A 26,092-nucleotide genomic window follows, 5' to 3' on the forward strand; every position below is an offset into this window, starting at 1 on the left:
GTTTTCCCACCCCAAATCTCAATCTTGTTCCTATGATTGCATGGCTCACTATCCTAATTGAGCTCATTAATAAGGTGATTTCACAACTATTCTCTTCTTGAATCTGCCACTATCTAACAGTGTCTACAAAGATGATACTAACTATTCAATTAAAGAAGTTCATTCTATTGTCAAATAAGGTTAATGAGAAACTATTTAATTTGAATGTCTAATCAGACCCTTGAGATACAGAAAAGGGAATGGTTTTTGGTTTGTTTGTTTGTTTTTCTGATTTTCATGGTTGGTGATAGTGAGTCTGTATGTCTGAGATGGGATTCATGAGGTTCCCTCGTTAGTCCATATGATTTGGACCAGGTGAGTTGAAAAGTCACAACTTGTTGCTATTAATGAGCTGTTCAAATAATAGACTTTGATTTTGAGAGACTCTAACTAGTATTATGGCTAAGAGAGGAAGTCTGTAACCAGCAGCACTGAGAGCACATTCAAACAGTGGGAAAGTATTTGCTAGAGTTTACTGATCCCATTCCTGGATGTGATGTAAGAAAGTAAGATTGCCTTTATAGGAGGGCCTTCCAAAGGAACTGTTGTCATTGAGAGACAAAGTCCTAATATAATAAAGAAATAACCATCCTACTTACAAAATGGATTTCTTACACAGAAACAATTTTATCTCCAATTCATAGTGTATCCTTAATAATTTTGTGTATGTGTGTATTTCCACCCACAAACATGTCAACCTATATATATATACATAGGTACACACACATACACAAATGACAGCTTTCTACCTAATATACACCTGTTAGATTGGTTTACTTTTTCCTGCCTTCAGATTTCTATGGAACCATTCCAGAAATGTTAATTATGCAGAAATATTTAATTCAGAATCAAGACCTTCCTACTATGTGTTTACTCCTTAACCACATCTAATTTGATTCCTTCAAACTCAACATCAGAATGATTCGAGACACATTCCCTACCCCTTGGTGATGATTAGCAGCTTCATTCTGGATACAGTTAAAATGTTCGTGTAACATAAATCTCAAAAGACATTTTATCACACAGTGTGTCCCCAGTCCACCCAAAGATCAAAGCTCAGCTTGCCTAGATTGTTCACATGGTTGAAATGAAAACAGCCTGCTTTCAGCATCTAGCCTTGTGATCCTGACAGGAAGAGGAAGCAATGTGGAAGAAACAGCTGTGTCTTCGTACCAAGTGTAGACTTCGCCTGCAAGTTTTTAAGTGATGTTTTGCATTTGAAGTTTATATTAGCAAATAACTTGAGATAGTCACATCTAATGTTGAAGTGCAGCTTTGAAGATGAAAAGCCAGAAGACTTGGGTCCATCCAAGTTAAAGTGGAGAGTGTGGAGAGAGCAGATGAAGTAGACCATTCTGTCTACAAGTGAGTAAAAGAAAAACCAGTTCGGATTGGAAATCCAACTGGGCGACAGCTCCTTGTGTTGTTGGATAAAGTTAATTATATTGAAGAAGGAAATACAACTCATCAGGAATATTAAAGTTTGTGATTAATGAATAATGTTAGGTGAAAGGCATGATAAAATGTGATTATTTTTGTAGATAGTTGATGTGTCAAATTAGTTTTCTTTAGAGAGAGAAAGAAAGCATTGAGTTAGGTGGGTAGGGAGGGAGGATCTGGAAGGATATAGGGGAGAGGAAACTGGAACCAGGATATATTGTATGAGAACAAATTATTTACAATAAAAATGGTTTAAAAAAAGTTGAGACATATTTATGTTGAAGAGAAAAGAATTTTATAACTGCATTTTTAAACTTTTTTTTTATAAATAGTACTAAATTGCCATATATTTTATTTCTGATTTTGGATAGTAAATAAATTTAAGAAATCAGTGATTACAGAATGTAATGAGCTGTACACAACAGAGGCAGTCAGTTTCCAGGTTCATTGTAACAATATTTCTTGATTCACCTTGCTGGATTTGAAGTCTTTTAAGACGCACATAAATTTTACAGGTCTGAGTCTGTCATATATGTATATGCAAATCTAGACATGTTTGCTCAGCCTCTGCTTGGCTATCACCACCTAGAATTTTTAGTTTTTGTTATTGTATACCAAAAAAGAGTTAGCAAGCATCAAACCTAGCAACACAATTTGATCACCAAACTAAAAAAATATGGTCGATCAACTAACACTTCACTGCATTCAAATGTAAACTCTACTGAGTGATAGTTACATGAATTAAGGTACAAGCCTGCAAGAGACATCTGAACCTTACTAAACTTAAAATACAGAATTGTATTCCATAAAAAGTCAGTATTAAGCATATTATCTTGCCAATATGACTAATTTTGACCTAAATATAAATTGTCTTTTGTTACCCAAGTAATAGCCTTTTAAAATATGTATTATAATATGTAACATATGTTACATATGTAACATACTATAATTTATATTACATTACATGTATGCAATGAATATATATATATATATAGTATTTATATTTTTATTACTTCTCTTTTTAAAGGATTACATATCAAATATTAGGCTTTTCCCCCATGTCTTCTGTCTTTATGTTTTGTTTTGTTTTCTTTCTTTGTTTTATTGTGTGTCACCTTTAGGCTGACAGGTCCCTCTGAAATCCAGTTTTCTCATGTTCCTGAGATAAAAGTCTTTCTGATATTTCTTCTATGAATATTCAGTAAATGACAGGTATCATTTCTCTATATTAAAAATACCAAACCAAATATCAAACTGTCTAGCAAGTCTGTTATGAAATGCAAGATCATGTGATATAAATAATAATCTCTTCCTCACATTTGTATACTGTAAAAATTACATAATAAAGCCTACGTCAGAGTCATTGTCTTCTGAGTGCTCACCTCCTGGTTCAGAGAGGATATTTTACTACTGTGCCCTCATGCCCAAAGGGCCAGATGTGCCTGCATGTGGAGGTCAGAAAAAAATCTGAATCCTGGTGTCATTCTTCAAATGCTTCCACATGCTCCTCCTTTATAAACAAAATATCTTGTGGTAACATGGCCAGCTTTTTAAAAATTTGGGTTCTGGTACTTAAATGGTTCCTCTTTCTTATAGGCAAGAACTTTATGGACTAAGATATGTCTCCTAGCTTCTGAAGTCTCTTTAATATAGATATTAATCTCTTTCATAAAGAACTTGATTCCAGGATTTCTTTCTCCACAACTTACGTGTGTGTGTGTGTGTGTGTGTGTGTGTGTGTGTGTGTGTGTGTGTATGTGTGTGTATAATGTATAATGATCAGGACATGGAAAGAACCAATGCATGCATTCACATTCATTGTCTGCTCTCAGTTTTCAGAATTATTCATTGTTTCTAATATGTATAAACGGAAGACTGAGGCAGAAGTCAAGGAAGCTATGAAAAATACACATACCTCATTGTTCTGTTTCTAAGATTCTCAAATTATACTTCAGTAAAGTTTCTGGTGTGCATAAGAGATGGGCATGAATACTGAATTACTTAATAAAATTATAGATAACATAACAAAGCAAAGGAAACCCTCCTGGTAAATGTATTCATACTCTGTCTGCACTTCCCAGTGTATTGTATTTTGTATCATTTACTAGGACACTTGCCAATGGAAATAGCCAGTATTTTCTTTTTTTAATAAAAGTGATTAAAATGTTGGCAATGGTTTTCAATTCTCAGGCAAATAAAGTTCACAGTTGGTCTTTGAAAAACAAGGGCATTCATCTGATAGGCATTTCTCCCTCCCTCAGTAAATGTAAATAAAGCCTAATCATTGCTATGTTTGAGACAATATCATTCACAATTCAAAAATTCAAAGGGCACATTCATCTACTATATCTGGAATGCTAAGCTCTAGTCAGACCTGTGTTTCTAACATGCTATGACTATTCATAGTCAGAGAAACATTCTATATTTATGACATTCAATAAAAACCTGCTGAGATGTGGGAGCCTTTTTCTTGTCAATTTCTCCTTAGTAAATTATTCAAAGAGTATAAATTTAGGAAACCAGTGTTTATCTTTCAAGCCAAGAAGGGCAGTTCTTAGTATTTTGGAGCTTTGTTAAAGTAAAAAGGGCAAAATAAACCAATGGCGAGGTCAAGGTTATTGTAACCACCAGCATTTATTTTAGGTTAAATCCATGGACTTGTGAAATCTACTAGAGAGGATGATTACAACTTGAGTATATTAATTTATTTGTATGTCATCTGTTCTATAGTTTATAAACCTTTCCTGTATGGTGTGATTCACTGGTGTGATGCAAGTTTTGAAGTGTTCATTGAGGCAGCTAGAAGTCTTAAACTCATTTAATATAGAACCATTATCACAGAATTTACAACATAAAGTTAAACAGGTAATACTGTTTCCTATGGACATTTATAAACATCATTCATTCACTAAGTTCCTTAGGGAATGGTCAACCACTATCCAATTTGGGCAATTAATAGACTACAGTTAAAAGGAAAGGTCAGATGTCCTGTCTGATGAATCTTATGCTTTCATGAGTTGAAATGTAAGTCTGAGAAATCAGAAAGAAAGGTGCCTATGAGCTCTGAGTCCTGTTTAAACAATAGTTTAATGTCTAGGAGGATTCAACTTCAAAATCATTTGGTAAGAAATTATCTTATTATCCTCCATGTTACCTTCAAAGACACAAACCACTCATGTTCCTTATTTCAGAAAGTTGAATTTGTGTTCCTCTAATTCCCATAGCAGTTTTTTTAAAAATCTTGGTCTAGAGATATAGTTTAGTTTGTAGAAGACTTTGCCTAGTACATGCAAAGTCCAGAATCATATTCCCCATGTCACATAAACCAGGCAGAGGGAGTATGCCCATATTTCCAGCACTTGATAGCTGAAGGCAAAAGGATCAGGACTGTAAGCCATCCTGGGCTGTCCAAAACACTGTCTCAAAAGAAGAGACAAAGAACAGACAAACCATCTTAAAATTCTACTCTCTAGAAGGCTCATGGGTTTCAGGAAAACAACAGTTCTTATCTTTGCTAATATTTCATTAAACCAGATTCGAGCATTTGATTTAATCAGCTAGCTATACCACACAACTTAACTGATGTCCCACAAGGCAAGTACCTAATATACATACACCATCTACAACTACTGTTCAGTTCACTGTCAAAATTTATTAAAGCTAGTAAACACTCACTCACACATGCGCACACACACACATACCTGCATGCACATACACACATGCACACATACACATACACATACACATGTCTTTGTGAAAGATTTATAGAGTTCAGAATGAAAACAACAATGTTTCTGCTGACCAGCCTAGTCTGGGGCTGAAACACTTCTCTCACAGGACATTCTCACATCAATACATGCAAAAAAATTCATGTGAAAATGTGTATGTGTATCTAAATTGGGAAGATATTTCAATGTGCAACATCCTTTAAAACAGTTACACTGTGATCCTGGTATATTTTCAGAGCAATGCTTTAACACTGGAGAATGTTAATTTCTCAAACGGATTTGCTATGGTCTGCTAGAGTAGGACAGAACTTACCTCTGGCCAAGCCAGTAAGCAATTTACACATTCCCCATAGGGAGATTTAAGCACAGTCAACATGCAAGCCCAGTCATGGAAGACAAAAGTGAAAAGAGATTTTACTCAGCACTCAGCTGCTTTCTCTTTCATAGTTTTTCCTGATTTACAGAAAAGATTCAAGCTTTTAGGTAAACAACTAATTTGCTAATTGTTTGAAAGGCATAGGTGGGTAATTTATTCACTAATTTTCTTTATGTTTTTCACAAATTAGGAGTTATTTATTTTCATGTGTAACTTTAACCTCTGTTTATCTGAGTTAAAAACTGCTTGTGTATGTGTGTGTGTGTGTTATGCATATGTTTGTAGTATGTATGTGTGTCGCATGTGGATCTGTGTGCATTTGCTCGCTGATGGTGACCCAGAGGTTAATGTAGGACATGTTCTTTTACTGAACTGTCTGAATTTTTTGAGACAGGTTGTCTTACTGAACTTAGAGCTCACCATTTCAGCCTGACATGGCTAGCAAACTTACAATTCTCCTGTCTCTGCCCCTTGAGTCTCTCCTCTCTGAAGTGCTGATTTACAGGCAACCATGTTCCAGGACCTAGTTTTTACATCAGTACCAGAGGTCCAAACTTATATCCTCAGAACTGTCAGAGATTTTACTCAATATGCTATAGCCACAGATTAATGAGATACAATTTTCTAAGGAATTTACACCATATGCTCTAAACATACATTTGTGGAATACTTTCTCATTGTAGGACAAAGTTGTTCAAATTTTGAAATAGCCAAATGGTGCCTGGAACTACAACTGTTATGTTTAGTGAACAAAAAATAAGTATGATTTTTAAAGATGATCCCATATTTTGCAGTATAACTATTTACTCATTTTGAATAAGGCTCAAGTACTCATTTAAAAATAATGCCCATTTTCTAGCAGTAAATTAAGCAGTTAATTTAGTGACAGTTTTAAAGAAATTTCAAAACAGTGTTCAGTGCAGAGCTGACTGAATAAATCTACCATTAACTCATGTACTTTGATAATACGTAGATGTAAAATAAATCAAACGTATGTCTTTATGCTAACACATTTTGTCAACAACAAAAAATATAGAAGGACATAATTCATCTACCACAGATTCTAACATTAAGTTACACATAAAGCTTCTATATGAACACAACTGTGATAAACTAAAATTTCCAACACATAACATACACTATTTTTCATTCATAGGCAATCGATCTAAAAACTCTCTTTGTTAAAGACCAAATTGAGAAAAAAACAATTGCTCTGAACATCCCACTTACCTTTGAGGTATAGAATCTACCTTTAAGAGAAGCACTAGATTATTTCCTATACTTTATTAACAGTGAGTAAACTAACCTGTGGACTGAGAGTTTCATTTTTGTTAAGAGTCATAAAGAAAGAAAACAATCCGATTATTAACCCACAAAAGCCAAAAATTAGAATTTGCTTTCTTTGGTGCTTATGCTTTTTCTCTGCTATTTATTACTGTATACAATGGAGCATTCAATACTTTTCAGATGATACACTGGTAACATCTGCAAAGTACACACATTAGGACAAGATCTAGGTCAAAGACAGTTAGGCTTAAGTGAGGAATGAGAGAAAAAGGAGGTATTGCCATAGATGTCAAGGATCATAGTGCCTGTGCTACTGAGCTAGATTTAGCAAGGGTATGACAATTATAGTTACATTTCCCATCTCTATGATGTAGAAATGGATTGGAGTGTGTATTTGGGTGACACACATGGAGAGGCTTCCTCTTCTATTTTATTATTTTTGTTGGTGATAATTTTAAACAAAAGCCTAATGTGAAGTCCCTGGTAGATTAGTAACTTTGTAAATAGACTATCAGAAATGCATTTGGGAAGGGTACAAATAAGATGATGTGGGCAGGCCTCTTACAATGAGGTTAGTCTCTAATCATTTACTAGATAGTAGAAGGAAGGTCAGGGTCTTTCTCTGATTAATTGTGGATTGTAAAAGTTGTTTCATCTCTGATTGTACATGATAAAGGGACACTAAATCCCATAAATAAAAACATATAAATGAAATGCTTTACATTTTATGAGACTGGCTGGTATCAAAACATAAGAAATAATGTGTGCTTTCTTGAAGGCACCTGTTACACATTAATACTTACAGAGTGAGAGATTCCTACTGTCACTAATTTGTCCAGCACATACTTGCTAGGCACTAAAAAAAGGCAGGACTTGTTAATCGTTAAGTTAAAAGTTACTAAGTGGCATCATAAATCTCTTTCTTTCTTATCTGTTCCTGATTTCTCACATTTAAAACATTTACTTACAAGTTTCCAAGGTCAGCTCAGGAGGTAAATTTACTCATCTGAATTTGATGATCTAAGTCTGTCACCAGAAACCGCATAGTAAAAACAGAGAAAAAACTCGTGAACTGTTCCCTTTGACCTACATACACCTGCTGTAGTACCTGCATGTGCATAGCAAGCACATATGTAAGTGAGCACGCATACATATTATAATCCATATAATTGATTCTAATTACCTTCACGTGCTATGGAATATAGTCAGAATTTCTTCTCTCAAAATGGAGTCAGTGTGAATCGCAGACTTTAATTCTCATATGTTTATTTCTATTTGACAGTGAGGGAACAGGTATCGATCAGTAAACGATAACCGGGTCCACAAATGTAGGCTTTATAAAAGGGCCACCTGAGAAGGATGGGGAGCAGAACAAGAGTACAGGTTGAAATGAGTACAGGTGCCCTGAAAGAGGAGAGAGAGCTCGTGGGGGAGAAGAGAACACCAGGAAGCTGTAAGGGACTGATAAAGGAAAGTGAGAATGTGGATCAACACAATAAGAGATGGCTTCTTTGGTGAAATACTCCTTTCAAGAACTTCATGGCAGGAATGTGGTCCCTAAGACTGACTTTAAGAGTCAAAGGTAGCAACTGAGTCTATGATCTCTTTGTATAGAATCCAGAGAAAGGAGAATCTTTCTGGCTCTCTGGTTAGCCAGCCTTGCATAATCTGCGAGCTTCAGTTTTCCACAAGAGACCCAAGTTCAAAAAGTAATTGTGGACAGCTCCCGAGGAAGGACACCAAAAGTTGACCCCTGGCCACCATATGCACATACATGCACCTGCACCCTTCTCATATGCACATACAAATGTACTCTCAATTCTCGATTGTTATGCCTCAATTCAAGGCAGGCATAACAATTCCTCAATCTCACAATTGAACTCGTTTCATAGTATATTGATACACAAAGAATGATAAATAAGCCACTGAGCCATCTCTCCAGCCCTGCAAACCTATTTTTTAATGTTGGATATTAAAAAAGTATGTCTGGAGGGGGAATAGGTGAGAACTCTGGGGTTGAGGACCAGGAATAAGGGCAATGTTTGGAATATAAATAAAACAATTCAGTAAAACAAACAAACAAACAAACAAAAAAACATTTTTTACTTTGAATACAAATGACTAATTAAAGCCTATCCAAAAAACAAAACAAAACAAGCAATCCAGAAGTATAAGCAAAAAGAGAAAAAAATAAGATAAATTATGTTATTCAAATAAGTTAACATAAAGAAAGCTTACCTTTTTTTTGAAATACTAAAATTGCATAGTCTCTGTATTTAATGTCTGCAACTATTTGGACAAAGGCAAGTTTTTGTTTTGTTTTGTGAATGAATTATTCATTTCTGACCAAAACACATGTGGTATTGATTTAAATCTTAAACCACATCCAAACAAGTTCCTTGAAAATACGTTATTAATGTTGACAGAGGACGTTCATCAATGGGAGAAGACAGAGTCAAACAACAGAGATAATATCTAAAAACAGCTCCAGGAACCTTAGAGAATATGCAGAGAGTAAGGAATGCATGAGCAGCATTGATTAAAAGTAGAATGAAATTATTTTATTCAATTAAAAAGATTCATAATTAGATCATTTATCTGAACATCAAAGTGATATTGAAATAAACTAGCTTAAAATAGAATAAAGATTTTGAATCATTTAATTCAAAAGTTAAACCTTCTAAATAGTCTCTTCTTGTAACAGAACACTCCTCTCAAAATTTATTAAATGATAAAATCATTCTGTGCAAGAAATAAATAAAATAAAATGCAGCTCTGAATCAACTGATTATGATGTATTGCTTTTCAATTTACTGGTTACCAATTTCATTGTTGAACTGGTTGGGGTTTTTTTTGTTTGTTTGTTTCTTTGTTTTTTTGATGACTTTAAAGAAAAATGTGTGATTTTAAGAAGTATGTTGTAGTTAGAGTACTGAATTTTTAAATAGACTCATAATGTTTAATTTAGAAAAGTTATTTTAAGAGCTGGGAGAGAAATAGATTTATTCTAAACCAATAGTTGAAATAAGGAAAATTTTAGTAAAGATTGGGAGGGATTAATAAAGGAGGTGAAAAACGAAAAAACAAAGGAGAAAGGAAGAACAAAAGCAAGTGAGGAAGGAGAGAGGAGAGTAGGAAGGAGAGAGGGAAGTAGGAAGGAGAGAGGGGAGTAGGAAGGAGAGAGGGAAGTAGGAAGGAGAGAGGGAAGTAGGAAGGAGAGAGGGAAGTAGGAAGGAGAGAGGGAAGTAGGAAGGAGAGAGGGAAGTAGGAAGGAGACAGCAAGGAGTAAGAAAGGAAAGAAGATGGAACAGAGGGGAGGAGAAGAGGAAGGAGGGAATAAAGGGAGGGAGGGAAAGAGGAAGAAGGGAGAACAGAGAGAAGAAGGAAGAAAGAAAGGGACTAAAGAGGAATGGAGGGAAGAAGGAACTAGAGGAAGATTTAGAGGGAGGGGAGAAAGGGGGAGGGAGACAGAAAGGAGAGTGTTAGCTACTAATGATGTTACAAGTGTCCCTTTAAGTGTATATTCTCATTTGAAAAGAGAACCAAGGCCACTGTTTAAATGCAGGATGATGTCCTAGATCATAAAACTGCAGAAGATAAAAATTCACATAAATGTGCTTTGAATGGTGAGCCTATCAAGAAGACACTTAAAACTCACAGCTCCCTCTATGGCCATACCACCCTTGAACGCACCCGACTCCTCTGATCTCGGAAGTTAAGCAGGGTCGGGCCTGGTTAGTACCTGGATGGGAGACCTCCTGAGACTACCGGGTGCTGTAGACTTAAAAAAAACAAACCAAAACAAACAAAACAACAACAACAACAAAAAACCCTCACAGCTCCTTTATAGGCATCTCCTGTCCATTGATTTGCTTTTTGATGGAATACAGATGGTGTTATTTAGGTCGTAAGTTTGCTCACAAATCAGAGTCAACATCTCCCAGTGAAGCACCATCCCACCGCCCAGTAGTCTCAGTACTTCTTATTTCTCTGTGTTATTTTCTCCAAATAAACCCCTTTTCTAAACCCCTTTTCTTTTTCAACTCTTTTTTGTATCCAAAGTACATCCTAGTGATCACTGCACATTTGAAAATGTCAGCTCAATGTCTCATTTAAATTGTACTTTAATACTTGTGTATTTTTTCTGAACAAAATGTATGCAACAGGTGCTATGTATTATATTGGCTATATGCCTAACACTATTAGTATTGGGTATTACCCAAGAGTAATACCTAGTATAGTTTCATGTACCAGGAAAAATCCATTCAGTTGGACTTTATACTGTAACGCAAAACCAAAAATTAGCTTTATTATTTTTTGCTATACTCAGTTATCTTTATACTAATATATCTTTATGCCTATATATCTACATTATACTAAAAATGTGTACTAAAAATTATACTAAAAATATGCTTCTTTTAAATAAGTGACATATAAGTTGAGTTTGATAAAGACGACAGGACTTCATTAGCTGTCAAAAGAGTGAATTGGAAAAGTATTCCAGACAGAGTAGTATAAAGATAAGCCCTGAGACAGAGCTAGATGCTAATTAGAAGTGAGCCTTGGACTATACACTGTGGCTTCCTGCCATTTGTTCCAGAAGGTTATTCACCAGTTCCCACAGCCCTTATCTGTTAGGCTTCTTTGTCTTGGAGCTGCACTGTTTGAGGAGATCCATAGCTATGGGTAAACAGTGACTCCTCAGTATTTTTAACTTCTAATTTTAATTCATGAGGCTAATGAGCTCTTTCTCTTGGTGAGCCTAAAACCTAATTGTGAAATTATAATTTATTCTGAAAAAAAAAAGTGGAAGTAGTTGTGCTGGCCATTTCTGGCTTCCAACTTGTTTACATCTGGAATGAACATACCTGTGATCCAGATCTTAAGGCTGGAAGACACAGGTTTCTGACCCAGATCTTGACATGGAAGTCTTGAGGCCTAGTGGCCATAAAATGCTTAGGCCCAGACAAGGTAGTATACAACTTTAATCCCAGGAGACAGAGAGAGGTAAGCAGATCTATTGAGTTCAAGGAAAGCCTGGGACAAAGAAAGTCCTAGATCCAGGTGTGGTGGTACACACCTTTAATCTGGGCCACAACTTCTGCTGGAGTTCTACACAAGGACACTGGAAGAAGGAAGAAGTACTGTTCTTTGACTATTCACACTTATTTGCCAACATGTCTGTTGCAAATCTACTTCTTCGGGATTCCAGGTTATACAGAAAACCAGCTGAAACAACTAGCCTCATGGACTCATCAACTACTAGATTCTTGGATTTCCCATTCACAGCTACCCATTGTTAGGTTAGACTGTAAATCATTACATAAAGTCCCTTAATATAGAGAGAGATTGCATAAGTTTTGTGACCCTAGAGAACCCCGGCTAATATAGTAGTCAAATTTGAAGACCACAGTGGCATAAATCTAAGGTTGCCTATGTAGCAGCCTTCCATTTTAGATATTAGACCTGCAATCCATTTGAAGTGTCTATAATTTTGTGTATCTAATTTTTGAAGCCTACTATCACAAAACAAAGATAGGATCACTGATGGACAGCATGAACTCGCATCTGAGGAACTTCTCTCACTGGTCTCATTTGCTTTTTAAACCATCAACTTGCCTTCATATGGCCTTATTGTTCCTTTTGTCTTTACTGCTTCTATAGTCCATCCTCAGTCCGCTTCTCGAAACTCTTGTGTGCTGGTGAATATTGTTAAGTTTCTCCCTGTTTGTAGAAGACCCATGTCTGACACTTTTGTCATATCCAGCCAATCTTCCCTTTCTCTCTGAATGGACAAGCTGAGCACAATCTCAAGTCCTTACTGTGACCAGGTTCTTACAATGCAACCCACTGTGATCTGACATCTGTCTCTATAAATTGGGCTTATTGTCACATTGGACACCAATTACTGAATCTGAAAGCTAGTATCCAGTAGACTCAAGAGTTTATTCCTTGTAAATTGACCGAAAACAAAATTCTCCTAGTTTAAATCATGTCTATTTTATTTTTTCTCAGCTGACTACATCTTTCCTTTGTACTTGTCAACAGGATATGAGTTGAAAAGAAAGTCATGTGTCAGTTATTTTCTGTAAATATCTTCATTCTTGAACTTGACCTCAGTCTCTGTTTCTCCTACTTTCTTCGATTATTGTATTACTTTCAAGCACTTGACAACAGAATATATAGTGACCCATAGATAGATCTCTAGCTTTCTGCTTTGTCCCCAGAAGAGCTGCTCAAAGAACTTATCATTTCTAATCTGGTTAAAGTTATTGACCAACATTATAGAACTCCCTTTCATGTCAAAATCCTGTGGCAGACTGAAAATTTATACAAAGCCTTGATTCTCCCCTGTTTATGTAGCCAAGGTTCTCACTTTAGCACAATAATCCATGTTGGGGTTGCTGTCTGCTTTTCTAGGGACTTCACTGGTATATGTTGTCATGGGAAATATCATGAGCCAATTATATAAAAGTGGAAAACTTCTGGGAATTCACAGAAAAGTAGAACTAGTAACTGTTTGTTATGCTGGAATCTAGCATGTTCTTTCTGATCTGCCTCTCTGTTGTGTCTGCCTTCTCTGTTAGAAGTTCTTTTCTCTCTTGCATGACAAGTAATAAGCATCTAATAGAATGGACTCGAGGGTTGTCAACATGAAAGAACAAACAAACAAAAAACTAGTTTGGTTATACATGGAGGTAGAAAGGAAATGTTTTTGCAGGCTAAGAGAGGTGGACATTAGGGTAAAAAATATGCTTGAAACCTAGAAGGTAGTTAGCTAGATGACAGTCTTCAGACATAAAACAAAGATTTATTTTCCCAGCATATTGTTTACTTCAAAGACAGCTGAAACTTGGTACCTTGGCACTTATATTCCTAATGCTCTAAGAAAGAAGGTCAAAGACAGCATGTAGCAGATGACTGTGAACTCTAAGAATTACCATTTAGAGATTATTTTTCTATATCATAAATTCTTTTGTGAAGAATAAAAACAACTGGTTCTTAGGACTTTTGTTATAGAAAAAGGTCTGTGTTCTCCTTTGAATGGGAATGCCCCTTCGGCTCATATATTTGAATAGTGAGTCATCTACAAGTGGAACTATTGGGAAGAATTAGTAGGTGTGGCCTTGTTGGAAAACATGTTACCTTGTTGGAGGATCTGTGTCACTGGAGATGGATTTTATGTTTCAAAAGTCCATGAGACTGGCTCTCTCTCTCTCTCTCTCTCTCTCTCTCTCTCTCTCTCTCTCTCTCTCTCTCTCTCTCTCTCTCTCTCTCTCTCTCTCTCTCTCTCTCTCTCTCTACCTCTCTCTTTCTCTCTTTTACTGTTGCCTATGGATGAGGATACAAGGCTTTCAGCTACTGCTCCAGTGCTAGGTCTGTCTGCTTCCCATTGTGATGCTCATGTATTAAACCTCTAAAACTATAAGCAAGCCACTAATTAAAAGCTTTCTTTTGTAAGGGTAGCTTTGATTATTGTATCTCCTCATAGCAGTAGAACAGTAACTAAAATAATTTGAAGAAAAAAAATCTTATCTTAAATCAGAAACCTCCAATTTTTCTTTTGAACAATATAAATAAATATCTGTTTTAAATGCCACATTGCCTGAACAAATTGTTTTAACCCCTGGTCTACACTTACCCACTGTGCTGATGTAAATAAGTCACTGTAACAAGGTAATAAACAATGACAAAAGTAACACTATTGTTATAACATTTCTGTCTTGATATGGTTTCTATTTTCATATTCAAGTTAAAAAGACAAGTTTGCATTGAGAAGTCTAGAAATATAGTTTGGAACAAATTTCCCAATTGCAATGATGATTTGGATAAAATTCCTTTTCGATTATCCATTGTTGTGACAGGATCATGAGACTTGAATAGTATTGTTAAATTTATAGATTATCCCTAGCAATCCCTGATGGAAACATATTAGAGACCCACAGCCAAATATCAGGCACAGCCTCGGGGATCATGTGGATGAGGGGGAGGAACAGCTATAGGAACCAGAGGAGTCAGGAAAACCACAAGAAAATCCACCAAATCAATTAACCTGGTCTTATAAGGGCTCTCGGAGACTGAACAGTCAATGCGGGAACCTCCTTGAACTGACCTAGGTCTTATGCATGCATGCTACAAGTTGTCTAGATTGGTCTTCCTGTGGGACTCCTAACAGTGGGAGCAGGGATGGTCTCTTACTGGGTTATCTGTCTTTGAGACTCATTCCTCCTACTGGGTTGCCTTGTCTAGAGTTAATAGGAGAGGAGATGCTTAGTCCTACTGAAACTTGATGTGCCATGCCTGGTTGGGATCCTAGGAGGTAGGCTCCTTAATTAATCATCTCACTTTGGGATCTATGAACTTTTTGTGCACAAAACTTGATACCAAATTCTTTAGATTCTATAAAACATGGGGTCTCTGTACCGACTGCTCAACTCTGCCTATCTCATGCAAAACCATCTAAAGACACTATACTAAAAATAATTTAAAAAGTAAGTTTAGCTACAAAAATGGACAATAGAATAAATACTGTCCAAACATGTCATATGCCAATTCTTGGTCTAACTCATTAATTCTGTCTATACTTCATTTTTATTTATATGAAGTTCTTGGGTTCCTGATATTTGAAAGTAAGTCACAGTGGAGTAATAGAGCACATACATGATCTACCTCCCCCTTCATTTTATGCTTACATTTATTACAGAATAGATTACAATAGGAAAAAAAAGCTGTATATATTCTTATACAGGAACAAACATCTGTAAATCACTTTAGTCTCTGACAGAGACAGTAAATCCAAGACAAAAAGAAGGCATGAAAAATAGCAAAGAATATGTGAGTGTCTAAGAAAACAGAAATATAAAATTCCACAGGATTTGGTGATTGGGGAGTCTGGGGTGACATTCTAGGAAGAGGTTATGCAGAATCAATAAAGCAGAAACTAAAATGATAATAATGCACTGTCGACAACCTTGCATGAAATGCAGACTGTTTTAAAATGTTCAAGACTGAAATGCTGTGTTTGCTGAAGCCTAAATAAATAATAATTCAAGTTAGATCATATCAACATGTTACCAAAATGCATAGGTTTTCTTGCCTCAGGATATTCTTCTTTCAGGGAGCTTACAGATATTGATTGAATTCCCTATGCCGCATTTGAATTTAAAGCTGTGACCTATGATCTCAAATTGACTTCCTGACAATAATGATTAGGATGGTAGTGTGACCAGCACACATTTACTTATAATCTGTATGTAGTAAAATCAATGAACTCTCCCACTGCCAAACTGCCAATTCAGTTACTGTAAAATAGAATATAATTGATATGTTTCTTTTATTCACTTGATGCTTCCATTGTAGATATAAATATATATCAACTTTTGGTCATTCACAATTTATTTTATGTAAAATAATTATTAATATTCGGTCTATATTGAATTAGTGCACACAGTGGCAGTTATTCTTTAACCAGTTAGTTTTTCAAATCATCACACAGAGATATTTTAATAGTTCAAAGTTTAGGCCTATACCAAGGATTGGCATATGACAGGTTTGGACAGTATTTATTCTATTGTCCATTTTTGTAGCTAAAGTTACTTTTTAAATTATTTTTAGTATAGTGTCTTTAGATGGTTTTGCATGAGATAGGCAGAGTTGAGCAGTCGCTACATAGACCCCATGTTTTATAGAGTCTAAAGTATTTGGTATCAAGTTTTGTCCACAAAAAGTTCATAGATCCCAAAGTAAGATGATGAATTAAGGAGACCATTTCTCTCCCTGATAAAAGAAAAGGCAACCTTGCAGTAAAGCCTTATTCTGAAGTGCTGAATACAATCTTCTAGAACTGCCTGCTGAGATAAGACTTTCAGGTTTGACACATTGTTTCAAGAAAACTTGTATTGGTCCAGGAAAAGTGGCCCCACTGGAAGAGACTTGACATTATTCCTGGCACATTATTCCAACCTTGAGAAAACTCATGTGTACAGAGTTACCTTTGTACTTGAGATAAGTTTTTTTCATATATTATATATATATTATGTGTATATATATTACATAATATATATTATGAATAGAGAGAGAGAGAGTATTATATACACACACACATTTTCTAGGGCCTGTACACAGAGAAAAAAGAAAGATCATAGAGCAATTTACAGCATTCCACATTATAGTATGATGCAATAAACTGCCACTATTTTACCACATGTATTAATAGTTAAGTACAGTACCACATACCTGTAGTGCTATCTACAGACAAGGTAAGGAGGCATAAAGATGGAATGAATCAGGCCTTTAGGACAAGTTGAGACAAGTTATAATGAGACTCCTATCTCAGAAATAAAATAATAATTTTTATAAAGGGACAGACAGGCAGAAGGAGGAAATCAAGGAGTGAAGGAGGGAGAGAGGGAAGAAGGGAAAGAAAGAGAAGGGAGGGATAGAGGGAGGGAAAGAAGGAGGGAGAAAGAAAGTTCTGAAGTTACGGTTTCTGTTGTTCTATATTTTCCCATGTATGCAGCATTAAAAAAGGCCACAAAACAAACAAACAAACAAAAAAAACTAATAATAAAAAAAGGCCACAAGCTATCATTAACTGTCTTCCTTTTGAAATTTATTTGTGCTTTATTTTGTAGACTTTGTCATACCTATCTTTAGAACACCTGATGTGTCATTGTTTGTCTAGGTCTATGTAGGTTTGGCTTCCTTACAATTTAAGGTATTCTACTGACTAAGTTCAGACTGATACCAAGTAAACTGAAGAATCACAACTCAATCTGAAATAGGTCATTTTATATATAAAGTTACAGAAAATAATTAAGTGCACCTCTGAAGTTATATAGGGCCATATTCATGTCGAAATTTGATTCAGTATCTGTGGTCAAATGTTTGATATCTTTATACATTAGACACTTCATTTTACCCAACAACCAAGGTTTACCAAACCTTGAACTTAAAAGGTATGGTCTAAGTGGTTATTTGAAAAAATTACTACACTTAAAATAATACCCAGATACATAAGGGATTAATGGACATAGTTTTGAAATATTTTAACTTTGTAATTAGTTTCAGGCTAAATTAGGTGTAAAAATATGAATTTAGACATCATTTAGATGCATAGATTGACATTAAGATTCTTGAATGTTAGAAGCATTTACAGGTGTTTTTTTACACATACCTAATTATGGAACAGGAACAGTCAGAAAGAAATTTAACTATATATGAAATACATACCACTTCAAAGGTTCCTTTAAAGCTTAAAAGATTTCAGGACTGATAGAAATCATTCCTTAATGGTATGACCTACATATTCCCTGTTGACTGAAGCTTGTTACCCTGGAATCTCACTATGGAGTACCTTGACATGCTGTAGAAAAATGCAGTGTCTGTAACTTAAGAACTAGGGAACATTCTCTTACAGTATTCTGTGTTGCACATTTCCAAGTGATAGTGTGCATAAAAACATGGTGCTACTTTTTGTATGATTCCAAATAAACAAAGTTAAGTTGCAATGGTGAGGTAGTTAACTTTATCTGTCAATTTTATTATGCTCAAGGATCCTGCAAACACTATTTCCAAGTGTGTTGCAATAGCTAGTATGACACCATTTCCAAGTGTGTTTGCGATCATGTTTCTGGAATACTTTAGCATTTGAATCAATACACTATAAATTGCAGTTTCTAAGGTGCATGTATGTACCAACAACAGTCCATCAGTATCCAAGGGATAAGATGACACAGGAAGGGCAGATTCCTTAATTCTTTTCTTGATCAGGCTATCTGTCTTCTCCTTTTATGAAGCATGGAAGCTCCTGCACTAAGACCTCTTGTCAGAAAGTAGTGCATCATCACACTGTTGGCCTTCTTGACTTTCAGCAGATCAAGCAACTTCCTCCATACATAAGGCACAACTCAAATCCCATGGTAAATGTCCTCACCATCTTACCCTCAGGCCCCGTTTCTCTGAAGACTTCTTACTTAAATTAATCACAGCCCACAGAAATACAATTCAAATCTTGTGATTGCTTTATATTTACTTGAGGTAAATCCATGAAGTGCAAACCTCCTCACGTCTTCTCTTCTTCCTGCTGGTTACTCCAAAAGGAATAGAACTTTCCTGATCAATGACAGCCCTGACTGCTCCTCTCAACTCCATCTATTATTATTCACCCCACGTTCTGAACTCACACAGAGGGAAACCATGTCAAGAAAAACTTGCTGACCTCCAGGAAGAGACTTATGCTGAAATGATGACAGTGTCTCAGGTGAAGAGTTTCTGAGTTCTGAGACATTTTATTACATTGAAAATGCAAAGAATAGGCATTGAAGATTAACACACTCTTGGAAAGCAGTAAGGCCATTTACAAAAGCAGAGTGCTATGCCTTTGGCATGTATATCTCCACCATGTATACTTAGGAAAAAATGCAAAGAATTTCTATTCATTGTCAACAAATATTTTTTAAATAAATGCTTTAATATCTTAATACTTAATATCTCTAGAGTTTAAATTTTATGTTATTAAATAAATAATCTTTTATTATTTTTAAATCTCCGTAATTATCTTTAAAAGACACTATAAGAACTTTTAATGTTTGGGTCAAAGTCTAGTAAGATGATAAAAATTCCTCTGTTAACTGTTAAAAATCTCTGCATAGTTTCTGCCTAGTTTCATTGCCACCATTCAATTTCTAGTCCTTCTCTACTCAGATGGTACAGATGGCCTGTATTGGTTCTGTTTGAATTGGGATGGCACAGAACACAAAAAATTACAACACAAACACTACCTGTGTACCTCATTGTAGATTACTGTAAATGTGAATATATTGAGAGTTTCTGGCTAGATTTGAGCTAAAATTAATTTTTACATGACCCTCAACTTTCTGTGCTATGTTCCCTGCTGAAGGGACAAACTCTTTCTTCTTGAGGTATGGTTGAAAGGTGAAGGAGCAGGGAAAAAACTTTAAATTGTCATCATTTAAGTAACACTTGCCTTGTCAGGTTCATGGTTCAAAAATTAGACATCAACAATAAACACAGAAGTAGAGATGATTCAATTTACTGATATTATTCTGTTTGGATACTGTCTTCGTCAGGGATTTTATTGTTGTATAAAACATCATGACCAAGAAGCAAGTTGTGGAGGAAAGGGCTTACTCAGCTTCCACTTCCACATTGCTGTTCGTCTCCAAAGGAAGTCAGGACAGCAATTCACAGAGTACAGAAATTTGGAGGCAGGAGCTGATGTAGAGGCCATGGAGGGATACTGCTTATCAGATTGCTTCCCTTGGCTTGCTCAGATTGCTTTCTTATAGAACCCAGGACTTCCAGCCAAGGTATGGCACCACCCACAATGGACTCTCCCCACTTGATCACTAGCTGAGAAAATGTTTTATAGCTGGGTATCATAGAGTCATTTTTCCCAAGGGATAATCCCTCTGTAATAACTGCAACTTGTGCCAAGTTGACACACAAAACCAGTTAGTACAGATACATGCCAAACTATTAGAGTTTTATTTGTTCTATCAGGGACCTCCATGGAGTAATTATCCTAACTTGGATTGCTAGTAGCAATGCCTATGAGCCTTGTTTTCTCCTCATGCTGAGCAGCACATTTTATCTTTAGTGTTTTGAGCGTACCTATGTTAGCTGGGATGAGGCAGTTTCTTACTGAGGTTTGGATTCCCCTGGTTATTAATGATCCAGGGCTTTCTTCTTTTATCATCAGTTTGTGTGGCTTTAAATTGCTTAGCCATTATATGATGCTTTTGACTTATTCTATTTAATTTATTTTCTGTATGTATATGAGCATGGTAGATACATATGTGTGCAAGTGGTTGTACATCAGTGTATATGTGGAGTCCACGAGGGAATACCTGTTAATACCTGTTGTGTCATCTTAGTCCTTATCATATTTTTTAGACAAATTCCTTATGAACCTGAAGCACCCTTTTTCAACTAATCTGCCTGTTCTGTCAGCCCAAGGATTCTGACTGTCTCTGTTCTGTTACACACCCAAATACTAGGGTCAGCTCTTCTGTGAGCTTGGAGATCTGCCTTTAGATCCTCTTAACTGGACTGCTCTCATTTTATCTAGCTAGCCAATTTGCCAGCCCTGCTATTGAGTTTTCTCAGATTTCTAGTCTGAAGAAATTTTACTGGTTTATTTCTGTTTTGTGTTTTGTGTTGTGGAACTATTTTTTTTCTCTCTTTTGATTTTTTTAAACATGTTTTCACTATTAGGGTTTTTTGTTGTTATTTTCATGCTTAGAGGTATGGTTTCAAACAGATGTTATGGAAATATGTATATTTTTCTATCTCTATTAAAGTATTGATGTTTTGATAGAGATCACATAGGATTTGCTGATTATTTTGGGTAGTATAATTATATATATTGATTGTGAACTTGACAAGACGAAACTTCACCTAAGAATGGACCTTCTATGTGTGGTGGTCCTCATCAGCAGGATTAAATTAATTGAGGTGGAGACCCAGTTTAAATGCGGACAGTATCATTTCAGGAGCTTGGTCCTGAACTGAACAAGGAAAGAGGGAACTAGGGCAGGGATTCCTTGTTTTTCTCTTCCTGGCAGAGAGAACAATGTAAACAACTGTATCAAATACCTAATGCTGCCACTTCTCCTGTTACCATAAACCTAATGCAAGATGTTTCTCCATATGTGGTTTTGTCTGGCAAGGAGAAGAGTGACTAATACAGGCAGTACTGGCATTTTAACTAAGGTGGCTTTTTTCCCACCCAAGACCATGTGTCTGTTCAGGCTTACTATAGCACTCCTGGAAATACATGTTGTATTTTCTTTTGTGATATAACATTCTCTTGGGGAGAGGGGCATAAGCTACAAGATGTCCTACACAGAGGAGAGAGAAACATTCTATCGGGTAGGAAGCTCCTTTAGCTCAGGAAGTAAATACCTCCATCAGTTTAAGGAAGCACTGAAACTGACCAGGTGCACTGAGACCTTCCCCCCTAGGACATATAAAAGCAGTAAGTGCTACTGAAGTGAGAGACTCTCAAATCAGCTGAGCTGCCTGGAAGAAGAAGAAACCAAGTGCCTAGAAAGAAGACCCTCTAACCTGTTAAATTGTCTGCAGGTTGGGCAGAGTGCTTCGGATTTCCAGATCTCAGGAGCGACCACATAGGCAGGGGAGATGCAGCTGGGCTTGAATTATGTCTTCTCTTCCCAATAACCTCATCCGTTCTCCTTTCAGTAAGGAATAAGACCAATTGCAACACCATGCTAGACTTAGGTGGTACCCTTCCTTTGGTCTGTTATTGGTTTCCAATCTGGGGTGAGTAGATGTTTATTCTGATCTTTCCAGGAAAAATGTCCCCAAAACAGTAATATAGAAAATAGAAATTGGCATCCCCATTAACTCATGAATGGGTGAATGTGGTAAATATACACAATGCAGTAGTAGTTAGCTATTAAAAAATAAAAAGAGTGTGGTCCTTTCTTTGCAATAATACAGATGGACCTGGAAATTACATTAATTAAAATAAGCCAGACATAAAAACACAAGTACAGTCACTAACATGTGTGATGTGCAATCTCACTAATATGACAACTAAAAAGTTGATTTCATAGAAATTGGTAGTAAAATATTAGTTTGCCAAGACTAGGAATAGATAAGAATAAGGAAAGGTAGGTTAATGGTTGCTAAGTTGGAGTTAGTTAGAAATAAGGAGTTGGGATTCACTATTGTGCAGTAGGGGACCAAGGATAAAAATAATGCAATGGTTTTCTTTCAGAGAGGTAGGAAGAAATCTTAAAATATTCTCACCATGAACAAACAACCAGTGTTTGAGGAGATACACTTGTATCTAAACACTGCAGCCAATATGTGTGTTATGGTTTGGTCTGTTACTGTGTACTAGAATGCTAAATTCTGTATCTCAAGGTCTAGTTGCATCAAGATGAGTAAAAGCACTAGTGCTGGGCAGATATCAACCCTCCATGCTATTTTGTCTACATCCCTATCAATAACCCTAAGATAGAACTTGCCATGTTCTGCCTGAGCCGCTGCCATTCCCCATTCCTCATGGCCATGGACTCATGTCCACATCCCATGGAATCTTCTTCCTTCCTTTCCTCCCTCTCTTGGTCTTTGCTGCAGACCCCAAGCCCTGGGAACAAAGGCCGCTCTACCTCTCTTCACCCTAGCTACAGGCTGTAGGCCATCTTTCTTAACCAATGATTTTACATTAAAGAACAAGGTCTGCATAACAGAAGCTGGCTTCCATGAGAGTTCACTCATCTTGAGCCAAGCAGACCTTGGGATAAAGAATTTAGCATTACAATACCTAGCAACTAGAGCAAACCTTAACAAATGTGTATATGAAACCTACCCATGGCATGTATTGTTGAATTACTTGCGGTTCATTTTCGTAATTAAGTTATAACTTAGAAAACATTAGAGTCCATGTCTGCATATAATCTTTATATTAAGAGTTTTATCCCAGAATTTATTAAACTATGACTTTCTTCTTCTCTTAAATTTCTTGTTGTTCATCCTCTTTATTCTTCTTTTGTTATCTTCATTCTGAATATCTGATTTGTAGACTTGTCTCTTTATAATTTTTAACACAAATTGTGCTTTGGAAAAAATTAAAGTTCATTTAATGTTAATACTTCAACCCCTATTTCATGATATTTTTATAAAATCAGCCCAAACCAGTTATCTCTCATATATTTTTTCTCTTAGGGTGCACAATCAACACTTACTAAGCAATATGTTAACAAATGCATGTGAATGAATGTCTCTCTTCATGCATGACCTTCAGTTGATTTCCCCCTATGTTTCTACAATGTTAGAATTATGTATATTAATTGAAGCTCATTTCCCAGCATTAACTCTTTGATACTTACAGAATGCTCTTAATACACTGGTTAGAATGAGTTTAATTGCATACATCAATCTAGGTCCAGTTCATCACAGTCTCTAAATCATACAAATATAATTGGCTCTGGGAACATACACAATATTAATTCAAACAATATAATCCACAGTTTGGCAGTAAATTGGTGTTTTAATTTGTTAAGTGAAAGGATAAAAGACTGAAAAAACACAAAGATAATTCTAAGAAATATTTAAATGTGGAAAAAATTATAATATATGGCTATGTATTCTGGGAAAACACAATTCATTGGTTTGCAACTATAATTTTAAAGGAAGGACACACTCTATGAAAAAGTAGTTAAAGATAATTGAAGTAAATCCAGAAACAGTTGCGTTCTCTACCCTAGTTCATGTTACTCTGGGCTTCTCCATGTGTGTGTGTGAAAATGAAGAGATGAGCTTTGTGGATATGTTCAGTTTCTCAATACACAGAATTCTCTGAGCCACATTTTCCTCCCACACATTACTCTAAGCACTGCTTATTTTGATAGAATCCTTCAAATAAAATCTAATCCAGAATGATAAAGCAATATGCCTCTACCTCGTTTTCTCCTTTGAATGCATTCCATAAAAAAAACTGCTTTTAATCTAACAGTCTTCTTTGGGTTGCATTCTATTAGCAGAAATTGGGCCAGAATTGATCTGAGTAGTGAAATTTATCATTACCCACAGAAGACGGACAATGAAATGTGATTAGGCTCCATGTGCCCATCATTGCTGTGCTCAAGAGCAAGCCTTGAACAGAGGAACTTGAATTCAATGAATCAATAAAAGTAAAAGCAAAATTGGAGGGCTGTCAAATCAACTTAATTCCTCTCTTCTGATCAAGAGGCATCCAATCACCTAAAGCATGATGCTAATAATCAAATTAGATTGCTTTTGACTCCTTTTATCCAGAGTCAAAATACACATCTGACTGTAGCAATTTTTATATACTAAACTTTGAAAAGCCACTAACATAGCAATATACAGTGGAGTTAAATGCTTATTGCCTACTCAAGATGAGGCAGAGGATGAAATTACTTTTGATTAAGCTCTTAAACTAAATAGAACAATTAAAATAATAGGTTTTATTCATCTAGTCAACAAATACCTTAGATGCAAAGAATGCTATCAGCATATTAATATGGTGTATCCCTTTTGCAAAAAGCAGGCAGTTTTCACTGTTTGATGCTATGCAAGACATAAGCATATTATCCATTCAATGAGATCATGTGCTCTGCCACCTGGTTGCCGGGTGTCTTTCTCTCATGTTCCATTAGCAATTTAAAAATAGTCCTTACTGCATACTCACTTCCTGTGTATAATAAACTAAGAGTAATTATAACTCAATACTTTTTTTTTCAAATTTATATTTCCAGCACAGTGACCTCTACAGAGTTAATGAAGGTAGGAACAACTATGAAAATACAGCAATATGTATAAAATTGTGAGGCTGAATTGGGATTCAGCTCAAAGGGAGGCCCCGGAGCCTGACATTGTTACTGATGCTGTGGTGTGCTTGTAGACAGGAGCCTAGCATGGCTGCCCTCCGAGAGGGCAGTTGAAAGAGTCAGATGCAGATACTAACAGCCAATCAATGGACAGAAACCAATGACCCCTGTGGTTGAATTGGGGAAAAGCTGGAAGAAGCTGAGGAGGAGAGTGACCCCATTAGAAGACCAGCAGTCTCAACTGACATAGACCCCTGAGTTCTCTCAGACACTGAGCCACCAACCAGGCAGCATACACCTGCTGATATGAGGATACCCAACACATATACAGCAGAGGACTGCCTGGTCTAGTCTCAGTGAGAGAAGATGCATCTAACCCTGAGAGACTTGAGGTCATAGAGAGTGGGGGTGTCTGTTGGGGTGATGGTAGGAGGGTGGGGACATCTTCTTGGAAATGGGAGAGGAGGTATGGGATGGGGAGGGGTCAGGGCACAGACCAGGACAGAGATGAAGTCTGGACTGTAAAAAAGGATTAAAGAATAAAAAAAAAAATTAAAAAAAGATAATAGTCTTATTTTAATGTACAAAGATAAAGTACATAGAAGGCAATTTCTAAAGTCCTCTTCAGCAGAAAACTTTTCTTTTGTACTATAATGGAGCTATGGATTGATATGGGCTTAAGTACATTGCTTTTGTAGTTTCAATTTGTTGTAGTTTCAACAGGATCTTACTGGGAAGTTGTAGTTCCAGTACACTGATGCTAATTGGTAGTTGTGCTCTTAAGAGGCCTTGGCTAGCTAGACCAAGCCCTTTACTCATGGCTTGGCTTCATGAAGAACATTCTCTCTCTCTCTCTTTCTCTCTCTCTCTCTCTC

At 36.1% G+C, this 26,092-nt stretch overlaps 1 protein-coding gene and 1 pseudogene across 10 annotated transcripts in view; one reads left to right on the forward strand and one right to left on the reverse strand.

The window, feature by feature from the left end:
- Positions 1-26,092, reverse strand: part of Robo2 (roundabout guidance receptor 2) — a 1,164,975-nt gene that overhangs the window by 778,219 nt on the left and 360,664 nt on the right. The gene's annotated exons all lie outside the window — the stretch shown is intronic.
- LOC116086666 lies at positions 10,535-10,653 on the forward strand (annotated as a pseudogene).

This window comes from Mastomys coucha, unplaced genomic scaffold, assembly GCF_008632895.1.
Source record: "Mastomys coucha isolate ucsf_1 unplaced genomic scaffold, UCSF_Mcou_1 pScaffold12, whole genome shotgun sequence".
NCBI lineage: Eukaryota > Metazoa > Chordata > Mammalia > Rodentia > Muridae > Mastomys > Mastomys coucha.